At 44.1% G+C, this 22,484-nt stretch overlaps 1 long non-coding RNA gene across 1 annotated transcript in view; it reads right to left on the bottom strand.

The window, feature by feature from the left end:
* Positions 1-2,670: 2,670 nt before the first annotated feature.
* The window catches only part of LOC140455526 (uncharacterized), a 40,306-nt gene continuing 20,492 nt past the window's right edge, over positions 2,671-22,484 (bottom strand). The window contains exons 4-5 of the long non-coding RNA XR_011952909.1: positions 14,005-14,103; positions 2,671-3,130 (exon numbers count right to left, since the gene is read on the bottom strand). This is a non-coding gene — a long non-coding RNA (uncharacterized lncRNA). The remainder of the gene's footprint in view (positions 3,131-14,004; positions 14,104-22,484) is intronic.

The raw sequence follows: 22,484 nt of genomic DNA, 5'->3' as shown, positions 1-22,484 counted from the left end.
GTGAGTGGCTCCCCTTGACATTCCAGGTGCACCACCGAAACAAATGACTAGCCATGATCGTCCAAGCAAGCCCGAGACCCCCCAGGAGGGAGATCCCCACCCAAAGACATTGAATAAATCCAAAAATGATTCACACATAAAACACTCTTTAAAACAGCTAAATCAATAAAAAACTAAGAACTACTCCTAAAAACAAATAACATAAAACATACTTAAACGGAGACTTTCCCCCTTGTTCACAGGAGGCACTACTACCTCCCAATAATCCCGTCATAGCATGTCCCAGCCAGAGACATGCCCTCGGACAGGCATTATAAATTAGAGCAAATAAATTCCAATGTCTTATAAGACAGAAGTTAAAGATGGGTGACCCTCCCACTTCCCCCCCCCCCCCCAACACCATCACCTGGATACACATAGCAAAACAACACAAGATGAAAATACATAAAATTACAAAATTACAATCTCAGCAAGTAATAAGCAAACAAATTTTTAAAATCCCAGAAACATTCCCAACCCGCACGAGCTATAGATAAGAGTCCATAGAAAGGATAAGGAATGATCCACACACTACCCCCACCCCCACCCACCAAGGAAAGATGGAGAAGAGAAAGAGGAAGAAAGGAGGATAAAAAAACAAAAGGAGGGCAAAATAAAGGCATTATCCATACAGTTCAAGTCCCACAGTCGACTTGAGAGCATCCAGGAATTAGTTTATTTCTTCTGGTGATCCGACGTTATGCACAGATCCTCCATGACTGCAGCACAGCGTTGCCGGATATTGCACAGAATATTGAATACTTAAATCCCTCAGACGCTTCTTCACCTCATCAAATGTCTTCCTCTTGCGGTCCACAGACGGAGAAAAGTCCTGGAACTGCATTATCCTAGAGCGCTTGTATATCATGTCATGAGAATCCTTCCCCGAGACTATGGAGGCCTCCAGCAGCATCTATTTTTCCCTGAAATGCTGTCGTTGACCTAGGACTGGGCGGGGTCGCTGGTCTGACCCCTTCTGGCACACAGCATCCCAGTGGGCCAATTCAGTCCACACCTAGCCCAGCTCTGACTCTAGTTACAGCAGCTGTGGGTGCCATTGCTCCAGAAAATCAACACGCGGGCCTTCCTCCTCCCGTTCGGGAAGGCCAAGCAACCGAATGTGTTTCCAATGACCTGGATTTCCGATGTCATCAATATGTTCCTCTAAGTTCGGGACTCGATTTTCCAGAACCCAGACCTGACCCATGGATGACTCAGAAGTGGTCTTGGAGGCCATTGCCTGTTACCCCGCTCTCCCCGACACGCTGCCTGAGTTTCTCAATGTCTTAGTCATGTTTCTGCAGTATGACCGAGACTGACTCCCACCTGGACTCTGTCTCTTCAATGGACGTATCAATCTTCTCTCGGAGTTTTACTAGCTCCGAGATCAGGCTCACCCCTGCAGGTGACTCCCCCGGGGCGGACGCAGACGTCTGTCTTGCTGCGGGGTTGGGGGAGGGATCCCTCTCCGTTGTGAACTCCGAGAACCTTTGCCTTCGGTCATTTTAAAAAGCATCAAATTATAAAGTTTGATGTAGAATGGCAAGGCTGCTGTGCAAAAACTGGTTTAAACAATTTAACAGGTGAGGTGAGGTTGTGTACCCCACTTTGCCAGAGTCTTGGGCAGAGCTATGCACTCTCATACCTACTGGGTCACCGCCATTTTGCATCTCCCTGACACCCTGTTTAAAAAAAGGAATAAGGCAAAAGACAGAAAATTACAAACTGATCAGCCTATCCTCGGTCGTGGGTAAGTTCCTGGAATCCATTGTGAAGGATGAGATTTCTGAATAATTGCCAGTGCATGGTAAAGTAGGGCAAAGTCAGGATGGCTTTGTCAAAAGAGAGGATGCTTATGAATCTGTTAGAATTCTTTGAGGATGTAACAAACAGGTTAGACCAAGGAGAGCTAATGGATACTATCTATTTGGACTACAAGAAGGACATTGACAATGTGCTTCACAGGAGGCTGCTGAGTATCAGGAGGCCCATGGTGTCAGAGACAAGGTACAGAAGCTCAGCTGTCTGGCAGAAAGTAGAGATTACAAATATTAGGGTCCTTCTCTGGATAGCAGACGATGGAAACTGGTGTTCCGCAAGGAAACCACAACTTTTTACTTTGAACATTAAGGATCTAGATTAAGGAACTGAGGGCATTCCGGCGAGGCTTTTAGATTTCGCAAAGGTAGGTAGAGGGACAGGTATCATTGAGGAGGCAGACGGATTTAGATAGGGTAGGAGAATGGGCAACGAAGTGGTAGATGGAGCTCAACCTGAGAAAGTGCGCGGTGATGCACTTTATAGGATAGAACAGAGGCATGGACTATTTTATAACTGAGGAGAAAATTCAGAAATCTGAAGTACAAATAGATTTTCTAGATCCAGTCCGGGATTGTCTCTAGGTAAATGTGCAAGTTGAGTCAGTATCTAGGAAGGTGTTATATCTGCCACACAGTGTGTTGGAAATCTTACATTCAGAAAAAGAACTGAGTCAACTCTTATAAACAATAATATTTGTTTATTGAACACATTTAATGTTAGAAAAATAAAATGCATTATAATGTAATGAAAAACATTACAAACTAACTTAACTTTGGATGATCACATCCCACCCCACGAGAAGGTGACCGGATTCCATGTGGTGAACACTAATTGTTCTTCTGATAGTCTCTTAGAGGTGTCTTCTCTTCAAGTGGTTATTATCGAGGGGTTTTGCAGCAATTCTTATCCTTCCAAGTCTTCACGCCTTTTTTGGAGGGTATGGAGGATCTGACAATGGAATGATCAGTTTCAGTTACCCTGATCAATCGGACTCAACCTGGGGTTGTCACATTGATGGCCCAAGGACGTCATTCCATTGTCCCATTCAGGTCCAACTTCATGCAGGTGTTACAGGGTCTGTAGCTGTCAAGTTCGTTGGTATTTGTAAGGAGATGCAGCCTGTCTGGATTCTGTAATATGTGGATTACCACAGAGACTTCTGTCAAGGCTGAGTTCTACTTCCCAGCATGCTTTAATCATTGTTCGTTTTTGTAACTCCATGGTAAATTAATTATTGTCCATCGTAAGATTATTCTTTCAGGTGGTCCATCTGGTAAGAAATGCAAATACAGTGATAGCATTTATTTTCAGAGGGCTTCAATATTAAAGCAACACGGAGTATTGTCTACCGTTTTGGGCACCATAACTCAGGAAAGATGTACTGCCCCGGACAGTGTTCAGAGGAGCTTCATAAGAATGGTCTTAGGAATGAAAAGCTTAACATATGAGGTCTCTGTGTCTATACTCGCTGGAGTTTAGAAGGATGAAGATGGATCTAATTGAAACTTACAGAATACTGGTGGCCTGGTCAGAGTAGACGTTGGGAAGATGCTTCCACTGTTAGGAGAGAAGGGACTCAAGGACATAGCCTGAGAGTCAAGAGAAGATCTTTTAGAACAGAGATAAGGAGAAATAACTTCAGCCTGACAGTGGTAGAATGGCAGTTTCATTCCCTAAAGGACATCAGTGAACCAGGTGAGTTTTTCTCGACAATCGATTCATAACCACCATCAGTCTCTTAATTCCAGATTTGAAGTCAAGCTCCGTGACTTGTTGTAGCAGCATTTGAAGCCAGGTCAGTCGAACATTATCTGGGTTTAGCACATACCAATTCAGTGAAAACACCACAAGGCCACTAATTTGCCCAATCCTCCACAGTGTGACTAGCATATGCAGAATGACATGTCCTATGATTTGCCTTCATGTTAACTTTGACTTCCTTATCAAGATATGGATGATTTTTCCCTATTATGCAATTCCTCTTCGGTCTTTAGTATCTCCCTAGTTATTTGCCAAATTTCTTCATCTGTCCTGCCTTTGACTGTTCTTTTCTCCCCCAGTCCACCCAGGACAAATCCTTCCTTAGCCTAGTATAATTATTATTGCCTAACACTAAAACTCTCAGGTATGACTCAGTTTTCACTCTTTCAATCTGAATGTGAAACTCCAGCAAGTTGTGGTTCCTCTTTCCAAGGCAAAGCTCATCCACCAATTCTTCCTTGTAACATAATATCAAATCTAAATTAGCCCATTCTCTGGTTGTTTCCATGACGTCCTGCTCTTAGAAATAACCTCTCATACTCTATGAATCTTTATTCGAGGCTATCACTGTTAAGTTGATTAATTGAGTCAATTTGCATGTTCAAACCACCCATAGTTACTGTTGTGCCCTTGTTACAAACCCTCACTCTTTTTTAACCTCAGAAGGACTTTGGGGCAGAGAGGCTGAAAATTAATCTTCCCTAGAGGTTTCTTCCCATGCTTTTTATTTGCACTGAGACGGATTTCAAACATGTTTTGACACAAAACACTTTGAAAAGGTCTGAGTTCCCACTTGCACAAACAAATGTTTATTTTCTTTACACTAACCACATTTCACAGTAAATATTGAGGAATTAACAGAGCTAAAAGTGGTCATGATATATCTTTAGCAAACAGGATTGAGGAAAATCCCAAAGCCTTTGTTTTCATATATAAGGAGCAAAAGGGTAACGAGAGAAATGTTTGGCCAACACAAGGACAAAGGAAAGAAAGTTATGCGTTGTGTCAGAGAAAATGGGTGAGATTCTTAACGAGTACTTTGCATCTGTATTCACCAAGGAGAGGGACATGACGGATGTTGAGGGATAGATCTTTGAGTATTTTGGGTCAAGCCGACAAAAAGAGGGAGAAGGTTTCGGATATTCTAAAAGGTAGTAATGTAGACAAGCCCCCAGGTCTGGATGGGATTTACCACACGTTACCATCTAAGATGTATTTGCCAGATACATATGAATGGGCGGGGAGCAGAGGGATACAGGTCGTTAGAAAATAGGTGGCAGGTTTAGAAAATAGGAGGATCTGGATCAGCGCAGGCTTGGAGAGCCGAAGGGTCTGTTCCTGTGTTGGAATGCTCTTTGTTCTTTATCATTCATTCTAAAAATTGCAAGTTTTTAACTTATTGTTTGCTACAATTTAATAATATAAACCATTTATTTATTTGGCAGTGCATGTCAAATTATTGTCATTGCTAAATTTCAGACACAGAGTCATACACATGTACAGCATGGAAACAGACCCTTCCGTCCAACCCGTCCATGCTGACCATATATCCCAACCCAATCTCGTCCCACCTGCCAGCACTCAGCCCATATCCCTCGAAACACTTTCTATTCACATACCCATCCAGACGCCATCTAAATGTTGCAATTATACCAGCCTTCAGCACTTCCTCTGGCAGTTAATTCCATACACGTACCACCCTGTGTGTGAAAATGTTGCCCCTTACGTCACTTTTACATTTTTCCATCCCAACCTAAACCTATGCCCTCTAGTTCTGGACTCCCCCACACCAGGCAAAATAGCTTGCCTATTTCCCCATTCAAACCCTCATGGTTTTATAGACCTCTATAAGGTCACCCCTCAGGGTTCCAGGGAAAATATCCCTAGCCTATTCAACCTCCACCTATAGTTCAAACCTCCAACCTTGGCGACATTCTTGTAAATCTTTTCAGAACCCTTTCAATTTTCACAACATCCTACCGATAGGATGGAGACCAGAATTGCACATAATATTCCAAAAGTGGCCTAACTAACCTCCTGTACAGCCGCAGCACGACCTTCCAACCACTATACTCAATGCTCTGACCAATTAAGAAAAGCATGCCAAATGTCTTCTTCACTGTCTTATCTATCTGTGACTCTACTTTCAAGGAACAATGAACCTGCACTCTAAGTTCTCTTTGTCCAGCAACACTCCCTTGGAACTCACCATTAAGAGTATAACTCCTGCTAAGATTTGCTTTCTCAAAATACAGTGTCTCGCATTTACCTAAATTAAACTCCATCTACCACTCCTCAGCCCATTGGCCCATCTGATCAAAATCCCATCTTAATGTGAGTTAACCTTCTTCGCTGTCCACTACACCTCCAATTTGTGTGTCATCAGCAAATTTACTAAATACACCTCTTATACGCACAATCAAATAATTTATATGAATGACTAAAAGTAGTGGACCCAGCACCGATCCTTGTGACACTCCACTGGTCACATGCCAACAATCTGAAAATCAACTCTGCACCACCACCGTCTGCGTTCTACCTTAAGTCAGTTCTGTATCAAAATGGTTAGTTCTCCCTGTATCCCACGAGATCTATACTTGCAAACATCAAATGCCTTACTGAAGTCCTTTTTGATCACGTCCACTGCTCTGCCCTCATCAATCCTTTTTTGCTACTTCTGTAAAAAAACTCAATCAGGTTTGTGAGACATGATTTCCCACGCACAAAGCCATATTTACTCTCCCTGATCAGTCCTTGCTTTCCCAAGTAATTGTGCAAACTGTCCCTCAGGATTCCCTCCAAAAACCTGCCCTCCACTGACGTCAGGTTCAATGGTCTATAGTTCCCTGGCTTGTCCTTACCACCTTTCTTAAACAGTGACACCACGTTCGCCAACCTCCAGTCTTCTGACACCTCACCTGTGACTATCAATGGTACAGGTATCTCAGTAAGAGGCCTAGCAATCACTTCCCTAGCTTCGCACAGAGTTGTAGGGTAAACTTGATCGATCAGATCCTGGGGATTTATCCACTTTTATGCGTTTCAAGACGTCATCACTTCCTCCTCTGTAATAAGGACATTTTTCAAGATGTTACCATCTATTTCTCTGTATATCTACATCTCCCATGTCTTCTCCTGAGTAAACACTGATACAAAATACTCGTTTAGTATCCACCCCATCTCCTGCGGCTCCACACAAAGGCACCTTGCTGATCTTTGAGGGCTCTATTCTCTCCCTATTTACCCTTTTGTCCTCAATGTTTTTGTAAAATCCTTTTGGATTGTTCTTAACTCAATTAGCCAAAGATATCTCATGTTGCCTTTTTGCCTTCCAGATTTCTCTCTTTAGTATGCTCCTACTGCCTTTATACTCTTCTGAGGATTCACACGATCTATCCTGCATATGCTTCCTTCTTTTTCTTAACTGGACCCTCAATTTCTTTAGTCATTCAGCACTCTCTATACCTACCAGCCTTTCCTTTCACCCTAACAAGAATATACTGTCTCTGAACTCTCGTTATTTCATTTCTGTACGCTTTCCATTTTCCAGCCTTCCCTTTCCCCGTGAACATCTGCCGCTATCAGCTTTTAAAAGTTCTTGCCTGATAATGTCGAAATTGTTCTTTCTCCAAGTTAGAACTTCAACTTTAAGTTCTTGTCTGTCCTTTTCCATTGTTATGTTCAAACTAATTGAACTGTTGGCAAATAGCTGGTGGTCACACATTTCAGTGAGAAATTAAATCGATTGATTACATTTAAATGCGTAAGAATGATAAGTCGATTTGATTGTTCAATCATTTGCTCACTTTGAACATGCAAATCAGTCAGAGGTCAACCACTTTGCAAATGATAGAGCAACAATGTACGCATTTGAATACTGAGATTCAATGTGTAATTGTGATCACCAAAATAGTCAGACAACATGTTCTTTTTCGATACAAAACAAAATGTGCATTCTTTACTTTTGTATCATAAACGTTTGGTGTTTATAATTTAATTCCATCAATGTAGAATCAACGAAATTGTTTTCAGAGATGGTGCAGTTATTGTGCAGTTGAATAATTGTAGCTCATACCTTATTGTTTCCCAATTCACAAACATGGCAAACTCCTGATCATTGTTCAGATCAGTAAACCCATCACTTTACATCATGACCGACATTAAAAGTGGATTCCAAAAGGCCTGAATTCGGTTACAGTGCTCCTGGACCTCACAGCTGCCTGTGGCACTGAGTGAGACACTTGCCTGCTCCTGAATCTGTCCAGAAAGTTTCCAACCTAGGTCAGGACAGACATTCAAATATTCCCTCTCAGAGAATCATTTGGAATCCACCTTTAGCAGCAGGAAACTAGCCAACAGGCTATCACTGCTCTCAGTGTAGGTACAAATGCTGTCTAAATTAGATACCAGCGACTGACGAGGAACCAGGTCTGACTAATTTATCTGCAGTCAGAGCCTGGCCCATGGAGCAGATGTATGGCCATTGAGTCTCAGAATCACATCGCACAAGTTACATATGGTGATGACATCTGGCATGTCCCCCAGACTCCATACATTTGTCCCGTGGACAAGACACTGGGTGAAAATGTTCACAACTGGCAGTCTATTGCAGCATTTTGTGTCTCACAGTGAACCCTCTGAAACTCTATCCAATAAATGCGCCTTCATATTCAACAGTATCAAAATAAAATTGTACATGTCTGTGGATGGTCAGATACTAATTCATAGGTCATCCAACGGAATGTATCTGAAGAAACCAGGAGCAAACAGCAAGCCAAGCATCGTTTTAATAACTGAACCTGGTGGATTTTGTCTGGTCTAGGTAACCACACATATTGTGCTGGCATTTAGGTGAATGTAACAATGCACTTCAAAACTGGAAGTCTTGGTCTAACGTCCCACACCGGCTTCCTGACCTCATGCACTGCACTCCCTTGTACACCTCTCTCCCTCGCACACCTCTCTCCCTCGCACCCCTCATTCCCTCAACTAATTACAATAAATGAGAAGCCACAAACTGAGTGAAGCTTAGAACATAGAACAGTACAGCACAGTAAGAGCCCTTCAGTCCTCAATGTTTTGCTGGCCTTTTATCCTACTCTTAGATCAGACTAACCTACATTACCTTCAACATACTAACTTCCATGTTCCTATCCAAGAGTCTTCTTAACTATCCCTAATGTATCTGATTCTACTACCACCGCTGGCGGTGCATTCCGCCCACCCACCACTCTCTGAATAAAGAACCTACCTCTGACATCTCCTCTAAACCTTCCTCCAATCACCTTAAAGTTATGCCCTTTGTTGATATTCTGCCCTGGGAAAAGGCTCTGGCTATCCACTCTGTCTATTTTCTCAACATCTTGAACACCTCTATTATGTCACCTGTCATCCATCTTCGCTCCAGTGAGAAAAGCCCTAGCTCTCTCAACGTTCTTTCTTAAGACATGTCCTCCTTCCAGGCAGCATCCTGGTAGATCTGGTCTGTACACTCTCTGAGGCTTCCACATGTTTCCTATTATGAGGCAACCAGAACTGAACCCAATATTCCAAGTGTGGGTTGAACCACAGCTATGTAGAGCTAAGCATTAACCTCACCCCTCTTAATCTCAATCCCCCTATTAATGAAAGCCAACACACCATACACATTCTGAACAACCCTGCCAACCTGGGTGGCAACTTTGTGGGATCCATGGACATGGAGCCAAAGATCCCTCTGTCACTCCACGCTGCCAAGAAGTTTGCCTTTAACTCTGTGTGGTGTATGCAAATACAACCTTCCAAAATAAATCGCTTCACAATTTTTATGGTTCAACTATATCTGCCACTTATCAGCCCAGCTCTGCATGCTGTCAATGTCCTCTTGTAACATATACGAACCCTCCACACGATCCATAATTCCACCAACCTTCATGTCATCGGCAAACCTATTAACCCAGCATTCCACTTACTCATCAGTCATCTATAAAAATCACAAAGAGCACAGGTCCCAGAGCGGATCCCTGTGTTACACCATTGGTCACTGATGTCCAGGCTGAATACTTTCCATCTGCTACTACCCTCTGTCTTCTATGGACCAGCCAAATACATATTCAGACATCCAAACTTCCCTGTGCCCCATGCCTCCTTACCTTCTGAATGCGCCTACAACGGGGAACCTTATCAAACGCCTTGCTAAAATTGTTGTTCACCACATCTACTGGTCTACCTTCATCAGTGTGTTTTTTCACATCTTAAAGAATTCAATAAGATTTCTGAGGGTGACCTGCTCCTCACAAAGCCATGCTGACTATCTCTGATCAAACTATGGTTTTCTAAGTAATTGTAAATCCTGCCTCTCAGAAGCGTCTCGAATACTTTGCCCACCACTGATGTAAGACTGACAGTTCTGTCATTCCCAGGGTTATCCCTATTCCCTTTCCTGAAGAAGGGAATAACATTTGCCATCCTTCAATCATCTGGCACTACTCCAGTGGACAATGACAATGTAAAGGTTATCGCCAAAGGCAAACAAACCTCTCCCATCACTTCCTGGAGTAACCTCGGGCATACCCCATCTGATCCAGGTCATTTTTCTATCCTTATATTTGTACTTCAATCATTCTGTACTTCTTAACAACTTTTCTACACCCTGTCCAACCAACTGATTCACTGTTTCCATTTCAATGCTATAAAGAGTGCTGCCTGCCTGAGTAAGTACGGTTCCCAATGTCCTCTGAATCACAGAATGAAAAATGGAATACACCAATGCCTTCCTGATGAAGGGCTTATGCCCGAATCATGAACTCTCCTACTCCTCGGATGCTGCCTGACCTGCTGTGCTTTTCCAGCACCACACTTTTCGACTTTGATCTCGATCAACTGCACTCCTCACTTTCTCCATTACAGAGGGCTGTCCCCTCTGCACTCGGAGCAGGGAATAAACCATCAGAACTTTATTGTATGTGGAGCTGACTGGTCAGTTCTGGAAAGTTGCACTTGATGAATATTTTTTTTTAAATTATAGTTCAACAAATGTTTATTCAGTGCCAGAGTTATAATTTTGGTTCATGGTTGAGCAGCCTGATAAGAAATAGTGAATGACTGAAGAACTCCGAGGTACAGAGTATTACTGGTGTTATATTCCAGCTGGGAATATTATCAGACAGACTGATTTTGTAAGAGAATGAATTGACATGTGGAGGTGTGACATTTTTGACATCACAGATACGTGTTTGGGGGAGGTCAGGACCAACAACTCAATATTCTGTTATACTGTAAAATATGGGCTGGACAGGAGAGGGTGTTGAATAGAAGGTGTTGTCGTATCATTAATAAAGGAGTCAGTTACTACATTAAGGAGGAACGATATCTTGGAAGTTTCTTCAAATGAGGGTTTATGGGCCGAGGTTAGGATCAGAACGATGACAGAACACACTGCTGGGGATATTTTATAGAGCCCCAGAAAGATGAAAATACAGGAGAAGATATATAACCAATTCACTGAGGAGTGTAGGAAAGCAAGGTGGAGATGTTACAGAGATAGGGAAGCAAGGCTGGTGATCTTACAGAGATAGGAAAGCAAGACTGGTGATGTAACAGAGATAGGAATGCAAGTTTGCAGATGTTACAGAGAGAGGAAAGCAAGGCTAGAGATGTTACAGAGATAAGAAAGCAAGGCTGGTGATGTTACAGAGATAGGAAAGCCAGGCTGGAGATGTTGGAGAGATAGGAAGGCAAGGCCAGAGATGTTACAGAGAGAGGAAGGCAAGGCGGGAGATGTTACAGAAATAGGAAAGCAAGTTTGCAGATGTCACAGAGAGAGGAAAGCAAGGCTAGAGATGTTACAGCGATAGGAAAGCAAGGCCAGAAATTTAACAGAGATCGGAAAGCAAGGTTGGAGATGTTATAGATAAAGGAAAGGAAGGCTGGAGATGTTGCAGAGATAGGAAAGCAAGGCCGGAGATGTTAAAGATATAGGAAAGCAAGGCTAGAGATGTTACAGTGATAGGAAAGCAAGCTGCAGATTTTTCAGAGATAGGAAAACATGGCTGGAGATGGCCGAGAGATAGCGTGGACTGCGCATGCTTGAACAGGATAGTGAGGTATTTTAAATTCAATCACAGGATATAGGGAGAGGTGTAGCAGCTGGAAGTTATAGAGATAGGGAGACATGTAGCGGCTGGCAGAATTTATAGCGATAGATGGGTCTGGGGTTTGAGATAAAGATTGTGGAGATATGGAGGGTTACTGAGATACAGATGGATGCAGCGGCTGGAGGAGATGACAGGGAAACATACAGACATACACGTAGATAGTCTAAAAATAGAATTGTGCAATGTCTTAATAGAGAAAATATTATAGAAATCTTTGGAATAGACAAGGCACTGGGAGGAACTGAAGGAATGAGACCTTGGATTGTCCAATCACGAGAGAAACAGAGTCAGTGTCATACAGCACAGGACAGGCCCTTCGGTTGACAGCGGCACAAATAAAAAGCCCTGCAGACCCTGGAAACCCCTCCTTCCTAACGTCTGGGGGCAAGGGCTAGATTTGGGAGAGGTGTCCTATAGACTGCTCAAACAACAATGTGACATAACAACACCTCATTGTGTCAGATCAAACACTGACACAGAAACCTCCTGCTGAGCCCCTTCCCTCAGCCTCACGGTGGCAGATCAAACACTGACACGGAAACCTCCTGCTGACTCCCCTCCCTCAGCCTCACGGTGTCAGATCAAACACTGACACAGAAACCTCCTGCTGACCCCCCTCCCTCAGCCTCACGGTGTCAGATCAAACACTGACACAGAAACCTCCTGTTGACTCTCCTCCCTCAACCTCATTGCGTCAGATCAAACACTGACACAGAAACCTCCTGCTGACTCCCCTCCCTCAGCCTCACGGTATCAGATCAAACACTGACACAGAAACGTCCTGCTGACTCCCCTCCCTCAACCTCACGGTGTCAGATCAAACATTGACACGGAAACCTCCTTCTGACTCCCCTCCCTCAGCTGATGGATCAGTGTCCCTCCACATTGAACAACACACGGAGGACGCACTGAGAGGGTGACAGAGTTGAAGAATGTATACTGGGTGGTCCATTTCAAACCCCACCAAGAGGGGATCAACAGCAGCACTGCTGATCGAGATGGTCGGGTCCAAATGGACATAGCTGTGAGACTGAGTCTGCACCGGGGCAGGGGGGAACGACTGAGAGGACGAAACACACGACCTCATCTTCACCAACCTACTGCTGCAGACACATTGATGATGACCATATTGGGAATGGTGACTACCACATACAGTATTCCGGGAGACAAAGTCACACATACATGCACGCACATGTGAGAGATACTATCACCATGCTAAACTGGACAGATTTCGAATAGGTCTAGAACGCAGCACTAGCATTTGTGAGGTGTTTCGAGTCATTACCAACAGCAGCAGGATTGTATTCCAGAACAATTTCCACTGTCACTACCTGGCATATGCTCCACATTACCTTGACCATCCGGCCAGGGGATAAACCCTTATTCAATGGAGAATACAGGAGGGCCTGCCAGGAGCAGCACCAGCTACACCTCACAATGAGGTGACTTTACCAATCAAGACCACTTACTGACCAAATAGCATAAACAGCCAGTGACAGACAGATCTAATCAACAAATCAGATCTAATCTCTGCAATCCTGTCACATGAAATCAGGGTGAATTGTGTGGTCAATCAAACAACTCACTGGAAGAGGACGATCCACAAATATCACCTTCCTCAGTGATGGAAGAGGCCAGCACAACAATAGAAAAGATAAGGCTGAAACATTCTCAACAATGTTCCGACAGAAGTATCGATGGGATGGCCTATTTTAGTCTCCTCCAGATGGCAGTCGTCAGCTAATTCAATTCATTTTTGTTTGGTGTCTCCAAGTGGCTGGAGGCATGGGATAATGCAAAAGCTGTGGGCCCTGAGAACATTCCATTGAAGCTATTCCTGCAGGGATATCGCACTGGAACCTACCTGACAATGTGGGAAATTATCCGTGCGGGTCCTGTACACACAGAGACAAAACATCAGACAATCAATGACTGCCCCATTGCTCTAATCCATATCACTAATAAAGTGTTGGAATGTTATTGGAATCTACAGTGGATCAAGTAGCACTTCCTCAACACCAACCTGCTCACTGAAACTCAGGTTAGTCTCTGCCAGGGCCAATCATCTCTTGGGCACATTGAAGCCTCGGTTTAATGGTGTACAACAAGAAACCACATAGCTGAATTCTACAGGTGATGCGACAGTGACTGCATTTTAAACATTATCTTAACTGCATTTGACCAAGTGTCCAGGCTTAACGGCAAAACTAGAGCAAATAATGCTCGTCTGCACTGGCTGAAGTTATACCTGGCACAAATGACGGTGGTTGGGGTAGGTGGAGATCAGCCATCTCAGCTCCAGGACAGCTCTGCAGCAGTTCCCCAGGGGAGGGGTTTCTGGGTAAGCCTGTAAATCAGAAATGGAAAGGTAAGGCACCAAACTCCTACAGTTTGATAGGGCTGCTCTCTCGTTAGACAGAGATGACTGGTGGTAGTTTAACTGGACAGTCATCATGCCTCAAATGAGGGAGAGGTTGCGTAGGACAGTCCTTTAGTCACCCCTGTCAGTGCAGGACTTGAACCCACCCTGTTGGCATTAATATCTAGCCTCCAACTGATTGAGCTAACCAAGTCCTCACTCAGCTCCTTGGGGAAGATACTGTAATATTATCCCATTTAGATATGTTGTTAAACACCTCTGGAGCAGGTGGAACTAGAAGCAAACTTCCTAAATCAGAGAGAGGGACAGTATCAGTGAGCTGTAAGAGTGATCTCTGCCTTCGACCCAATCATAAATGACCATCCCAACAGTGTGAATGCACAAGTGGGGATGTTTGCCATTGATGTTTGACAATGTTCAATGTCATTCGCGATTTACTCAGATACTGAAGCAGTCCTTGTCTAAATGCAACAAGGACCTGGAAATATACAGGTGTGTGCTTAAAAGTGACAAGTACCATTTCCATTACAAATATGCCAGACAATGATTTCCTCTAACAATAGAAAATTGAACCGTATGCTCTAACGTTCAATGCCACCACCATCACTGAACACACAACTAGCAATATCCTGGGGAGTACCGTTAACCAGAACTGGACTGACCATATGATTTCATTACCCATTCCTGTAATGTGGGCGGCACAGTGGCACAGTGGTTAGCACTGCTGCCTCACAGCACCTGAGACCCGGGTTCAATTCCCGCCTCAGGCGACTGACTGTGTGGAGTTTGCACGTTCTCCCCGTGTCTGCGTGGGTTTCCTCCGGGTGCTCCGGTTTCCTCCCACAGTCCAAAGATGTGCAGGCCAGGTGAATTGGCCATGCTAAATTGCCCATAGTGTTAGGTAAGGGGTAAATATAGATGTAGGGGTATGGGTGGGTTACGCTTCGGCGGGGCGGTGTGGACTTGTTGGGCCGAAGGGCCTGTTTCCACACTGTAAGTAATCTAATCTAAAGGTCTTATACTAAAACATCGATACTCCTGTACCTCTGATGTGGCCTGACCTGTTATGCTTTACCAGTGCCACACTTTGACGTATGAAAATTAATTGGCCACAAGAATATGCCAGGGGTTAGGAATCCTGCAGAAATAACTCACTTCATGATCTCTGAAAGCCTGTAAACCATCGGTAAGACTCATGTTGAATATGGGTGTGATGTAATACCCCCCCCCCCCCCCATTTCCTTGGGTGAGTGCAGCTTCACCCTTCATCCACTGACAGTCAGTAGTAGCAACACCTGCCATCTACATGGTGCTCTGCAGAAATTTACCAAGGCTCCTTACAACGTATTTCTGAAGCCCGACCATCAAGAAGGACAAGGGTAGCCGATACATGGGACCCCCACCATGTTCGCGTTCTGTTCCAAGCCATCCACCATTATGATTGGGAAGTATACTGCTGTTCCTTCAGTGTTACAGTTTCAATGTCCCTCCCGAATGGTATTGTAAGTCTAACTACAACACATGGACCCCAGTGGTTCAGTGCGGCAGCTCACCACCACCTTCTCAAGGGTAACAAGAGACGGACAATAAATACTGGCCCAATCATATTCTATGAATAAATTAAAATGAAAAATATTGTCCAAACATGCCCAATGCTGGACACTATGCTTTGGGTTTTGTGAGCTCAGGCTGGTTGGGTTCAGTTCGGAACTTGCTTGTTGTGAACAGCTAAAGAGTTAATCTGTCAGTCTCTCAGAGGCATGGCCTACATACCGAGCATCACACAGACATTGACATTCACACCCAACATCACTGAGCTCTGAGCCAGACATAGGCAATGCAAAATGTATTCATGTCTGACTAACATGCTTAAACACACAGTGAAATTGTTACCACAAAAATGATTATGATTGAATATTACCAGGGAGAAAGTGAGGACTGCAGATGCTGAAGATCAGAGTAAAAAACTGTGCTTCTGAAAAAGCACAGTCGTTCAGGCAGCACATGAGGAGCAGGAGAGTCGACTATTAGTTCACAACATTAATACAAAGGAAAATAATTGCATATTTTCAAAATTCCTGCACTTAATAATAACATGGTCTTGGGTGTGGGAATGATATTCATCATTTCAATGTTCCTTACTGTGAGTTGGGCACTGTTTTCATCATATTGTTGTTATAAAAGTGAACAAAATAAATGGGTGGATTTTGTGCTTATTGGACAATCTAAAAGCTGGTATTATGACAGGATGTCGGAACTTCATTGAAGAGATTTTGCTGTTAATGATTAGAACAATGCTGTAAACATTTACACAGAGATTTCCAGCTCAAGTCACACACAAGGACGTTTGGGCTGGGATGATGCTGGCCATCAATGGAGCTGCACAATTCTGTTTGGATATTAACATTGTGGGGCTAACATGCATTGAATCAATCATAAACCAAATCCAATGTAAGATGCCATGTGCTGCGGGAGACCATCACCTTTACAACACCGTCATTCAGGATCGGATCCAAGGTTCAGAATTACAGAGTTTAGGGACACACCAGAAGAAATATACTTGCAAGACATGGCTGTTTACAGGTCATTGTTATAAATATTGAACTGTGTCTGGACTAGCGCCATGTGCTAGTCCATTGACCAGTCTGCCCCACACACATCTCCCTGTTGTTCAGGTATGTCTCTAACCAGTCTGTTGTGTGAGTAACTGCCCAGCTCCAGCTTGGAAGCTCTCTGGACAGATTTTGGGGATGGTCAGTGTTTTGGAGGTCATGGTGAGGTCCAGTAACACTGTTTCTGAATTCAGGCTTTTCCTCAAAATCATTTCCAACAGCTTTGCTGCCTGCAAGATGGTGTGTTCACTGATCTGAACATGAATCGGCTGTTTACTACAGTCACTGAATTGTGTAATATTTAGGTGTGCGCTCTGGTATTTCAATTATTGTTCACTTCAATTGTTTTCAAATGAAAAATATTGATGTTTGGTTTATTTTAAAATATGTAAGAAATAAAGTGATATTAACTCTTAACTATACAAAATGTAAAATTGACCTGTTGCAAATTTCCCACAGACTAGTCAAGCAACAATCAATATTGTCTGTAAAGCAGGATTCTGCGAACAGAACTATGTCCCATGCAACATCACCATCCTGTCTGGGAGGTTCTGTCCCACTGAAAGAGCACAGCCAGGCAGAAGAGGGCAGATCCTGGGCATATAGGGCAGCATGGCGGCTCAGTGGTTAGCACTGCTGCCTTACAGCACCAGGGATCCGGGTTCGATTCCAGCCTTGAGCAACTAGCTGTGTGGAGTTTACACATTCTCCCCGTGTCTGTGTGGGTTACCTCCCACAGTCCAAGTATGTGCAGCTCAGGTGAATTGGCCATGGTGGTGGGTTGCTCTTTGGAGGGTTAGTGTGGACTGATTGGGCCGAAGGGTCTGTTCACACACTGCACGGAATCTATTATAATCATAGTGCTCAGCATTGATGCTGGGTTCTGTGGCTGCAAGACTGCTCTGCAGCAGGTTTTGCGGGAAACTATAAAAGGGAAACCTATAATTAATCACATTGTCACCTTTCTGCCGGCTGCAGATACACCTCTTCATTTCATATCTGTAAGAATTTTCAATACACAGTCCTTACAGGGAGCTGTACACCAAGATCCCTTCGAATGTTGATGCGGCCAGTAATTTTTCCATCCACTGAATGCTGCTCTCCTGCATGAGAACTTCCAAAATGAATCACGTCACAATTGTCCAAATAAAGTTACATCTGTGTTTTCTCTGTCCAAGTCTGCAGCTGACCTATATCCTGCTGTATTCTCTGGCAATCATCCTCACAATCTGCAACTCCGCCAATCAATTTACAGATCTCCAGTCACAAAAACACTGTTCCACCACTCCTGTCTTCTATGGCCAAACAGTTCTCTATCCATCTTACTAACTGACCACTGATCCCACTTCACTTCACCTCACCTTCTGTATGAGCATGCCACAAGAAAACATATCAAAGGCCTTGCCAAGGTCCAGCCCCGCGCCCTCATCAATCAATTTTGTCACTTCCTCAAAACATTCAATCATGTTTGTGAGACATGATCCTCCCCACGCAACTGTGTTGCCTGTTGCTAGTAAGTCCATACTAGAGTACTGTTGGAGCTGCGCTCATTCAGACAAGTTATTATTCCATCATATTCCTGACATGAACCATGGAGAATAGATTAGATTCCTTACAGTGTGGAAACAGGCCCTTCGGGCTAACCTGTACACATCACCCCTCCGAGGAGTAACCCACGCACACCCGTTTCCTTCTGAATAAGATACTTAACGATTTAGTATGGCCAATTCACTTGGATCCTGCACATCTTTGGATTGTGGGAGGAATGTCGAGTGGGCAGCATAGACACCAGGCAGAGTTGGGCAGAGGGGCAGAGAAGAGTTACAGAGAGACTGAGAGAAGGTGCTGCATTCACTGAGGGTGGGAGAACATGAGCCTTGTTGCGAGGTGGGTGCTGTAACAGAGATAGAGTGAGGGAGAAGTCACAAACTGCAGATGGTGCCACTTACTTGGTGGAGTGGAGAAGGTCACTGGTCTCCTTCCTACACTGCTGGGCATTCACCCAGAAGGCTGGCACCGCACTGACCCAGGAGTCAGCCTCGGACCAAGCTGGAAGGGTCTGGTGTCATAGCTTCCCCTGCCAGCCCTGGAGGAAGATAATGACCCTCTCATGCACCATGTCATACTCCAGGACCAGGGGCTTGGGCACAAAGTGGGGCCTTCTGCCATGTCCAGGCCAAATTTAGATTCACAACCCAAGAGTAAAATGACTTTTTAAAGATGGCTCCTGGAAACAGGGAGGCCGGTGCATTCTGGGATATCCAGGCAGAGGGCAGTTGTTATGACAAATGGGAAAATCATCATGTTAATGTCAGATGAGAGGAAGACCACGCGGGAAGGGAGAGTAGTTAATGAGACAGATTGGGGATGGTATCATGAGAAAATGCAATTCACCTTGTGGAGAGTAACCCTCCATGAAACCCGAATAAAATGAGATATGCCCAAATCATATGATGGGTTGAGCCTCTGTCTGTCTGAATCAAAATTGGGATGAACTATTGAGAGCAACAAACTAGGAGCGGAGAATTATACAGGAGATTCAAATCCTTAAAACAGGGTAATACAATGTTCCAGACTGTTCAAAGGAGCCGGGGAAAAATCTCCAATCCTCACTGGATGCAGGGATGGTGCCGGAGGCCTGGAGAACAGTTAATACCGCAACTTTGTTTAATGTGAAGCAAGGGACTGACTGAATAGGTCGAGGCTGAAATTCTGAGACAGTGGATAAACGGTCACTGAGGAAGTCCCAGTGACTCCAGGACAGTCAGTCAGGATTTGTTCAAGGAAGATCGCGTGTAAATAATCTGACTGTCGGTTTGATGCAGTAACTTGTAACATCATGTGAATTACTCGGATTTGACAAGAGATCCCATGGCATACTGTTTAAAAACAGACACTATGGGGTCCAGGTGAATGGAGCAAACAACCCAGAGAAGTGTAAGTCAAGGCATTTGGGGACATCAACAACAGAGAGGAATGGACAATAAATGAGAATATGGTCAGTGTGGGCAGGTAAATGAAGGTAGCTGGAAACATCAATAATCTCGTTAATGTAGCAAATGGCATCATTTCCTCTGTCAGCCAAAGGGCAGAATTTCAGAGCATGAAGCTTATGCTGGAACTGTATAAAGAATGAGTTCAGTCACGGCTTGGGGACTGTGTGCATTTCTGGTCACCCCATCACATGGAAGGATGGAATTAGCCTGGAGAGGATACAGAGGAGATTCTTCATCCTGTGACAGTGGAAGTGTAGTTATGGGGAAAGATTGGAACGGAGGATACTGAGATTTGATTGGGGTGCACATATTGTCAGGAGCCTGGGTAGAAAGGGAGAGAATACCTTGTTCCTATTGGAGACCTCAGTTACCATTGGCAAATATTTAATGTAATTGGTTGAAATATTAGAGAAGTGATGAGGAAAGCTATTTCACGCAGTTTATGGTTGGGATCTGGGAGTCATGCTTGGAAGTGGAGTAGAGGCAGAAACTCTCAAACCATTTTAAAAAGGTGCCGGGACCTGCACCTGCAGGCATACACTTTCCGGGGAGAGAGAACTAGGGCTTTAAAAAACAACGTTACATCTTGTCCAATGCAGACAGCAGACAGTCATCTCCTCTATACTGTGTTATTTTCTGAAGTTATCAAATGTTACCAATATCTGATAGGATCAATAAACAGGGATGAGGGGTGAGGGCAGGGAGGAGCAGTGTGTAAATTGATGAGCATCACAATAATACTGATCCCATCCTTTATACACAATGCTACTTCACTGTGTCGGCCTGTTTATCCTTCCTGTAGAAATGGGGAAAATCTTTGATTATCCAGGTCTGTCGTGGTCACACTGCAACCCCATCTCCATAATCCCAGCTCAATCTGACCTGGTTCACACTATTTAACGCTACCAAATTAGTACCAACTATATCTCCCATTAATTTTCAATTGGCCTTGTTGAAAATTTCCCAGCTTCATTTTTGCCCCATTGAAGGCTGTTGTCAGTCAACTAATTGCTTCTCAATCTCAATTAATGCATATCATTCTCTACCATCATCCTGAACTTTACAATAAAATGATCGCTGCACCGCAAAACCATCCCCTACTGACACTGGATCCACTTGCCCCACCTCTTTCCCAAGGACCAGATCCAATAGTACATCCTCTCTTGGGTTGGAAACATACTCCTGCAGTGAGCTCTCTTCCATGTAATCCAGGAACACTTGACCCTCGTGATCCTTCACCACCAGTATCTCTGTCTGTATCTGGAAACATTAGGTTTCTCAGCATAACTAATCTGTAGTATTGCCATTGCTCTCAAATGATCCTGCATATTTAATCTCCATCATTTCTTTGGTTGCTGGCCGACAGATTGCACCTGAAAGTGTAACTGTATACTTGTTGTGTAGCTCCGGCCAAATTCATTCTGTCCTTGGACGGATCCTCTTCCTCTTGGACTCCTTAACTAACGCTCATCTCAACTAATACTTCTACCTTCATCCTTTCCCTTCCCTTCTATCATTTCAGAATCCCTTATACCTAGCAATATTTAACACCCAGTCCTGCCATTCCTTGAGCCAGCTCTCGGGGATTCGTCCATCAGATTTCCACACACCAATCGGCATCTGGAACGCCCCACACCCCGAGTATTCATGTCTATGCAGAGTACCTCAGATTAAGTCTTTCTTTCTTACTCCATCTTACACTGATTGGCTTGTTATTATAAATTAGTACCAACTATATCTCCCATTATTTTGAGAATCCTGGTAGTATCCTCTACTATTCCTTTTTGGATCCTAAGCACACACCAAGTTATTTTCAATCCCTTCCAAACACCCCGTTAGAAATTCAGCCCCAGCTCTGTCACGTTAGCCCATCCAGCTCGTACAGTTGTTGCCTTCCCCAGAACCAGTCCCAATGCCCGAGGAATCTGAAGCCCTTCCTGCAGCATCAACGTTCCAGTCACACTCTCATCTATCTAAAACTTAGAGTCCTGTTCTCACTTCGACATGGCACTGGGAGTATTCCAGGGATTGTTACATTTGAGGTCCTGCTTGCTAACCATCCACAAAGCTCCCTAAATTCTGATCCACAGATCACTTCAGCCTTCCTAACCAGGTCATTCCTACCAACATGGACATGATTTTTGACTGCTCACTGGCCCCCAGACGAATGTCCTGCAGCCACCGTAACATTCTCAGCCCCACTATCCTGGAATTATAGACATGCTGACATCTTCTTCAATTTCCTGTCTCCCCTGTGAATATTGCTCCTCCTTCCTTCTCCCTCCCCTCCTATACAGTCAGGTTGCATGTCGTGCCACAAATTTGGCTCTGACAGCACTCCTCTGAGCAGCCAGCATCTTCATCAGCTTCCAAACTGGGAAACTGAATTGGGAGGGAGACACCAGGATATTCTTGTATTCCCTGACTGTTTCTCTTCAATTGCCTAATCCCCCATGACCTTACTTCTTGCAGGCCGTCATGTCTGCAGGGTGATCTGCTGTGTGTGAGTGCTATCCCCCTAACTCTCAGCATCACAGATGCCCCATAGAGTCTCTAGTCACTGTCTGAGCTCCAAGACCCAGTGTTCATCTAGGACACGAGCAGGGGCTATGACTTCCAAATATAACAGAACGCATTTTCCATCTACAAACATGTCTTGCCATGTCTTAAAATGCAACATGTTTAGAGTAACTTAATTAATTACTTCGAATGACGTTAACATCCGGGAAATAACAATATA

The sequence above is a fragment of the Chiloscyllium punctatum genome, chromosome 30 (genome assembly GCF_047496795.1).
Source record: "Chiloscyllium punctatum isolate Juve2018m chromosome 30, sChiPun1.3, whole genome shotgun sequence".
Classification (NCBI taxonomy): domain Eukaryota; kingdom Metazoa; phylum Chordata; class Chondrichthyes; order Orectolobiformes; family Hemiscylliidae; genus Chiloscyllium; species Chiloscyllium punctatum.
This window is presented reverse-complemented; position numbering and strand designations above follow the sequence as displayed.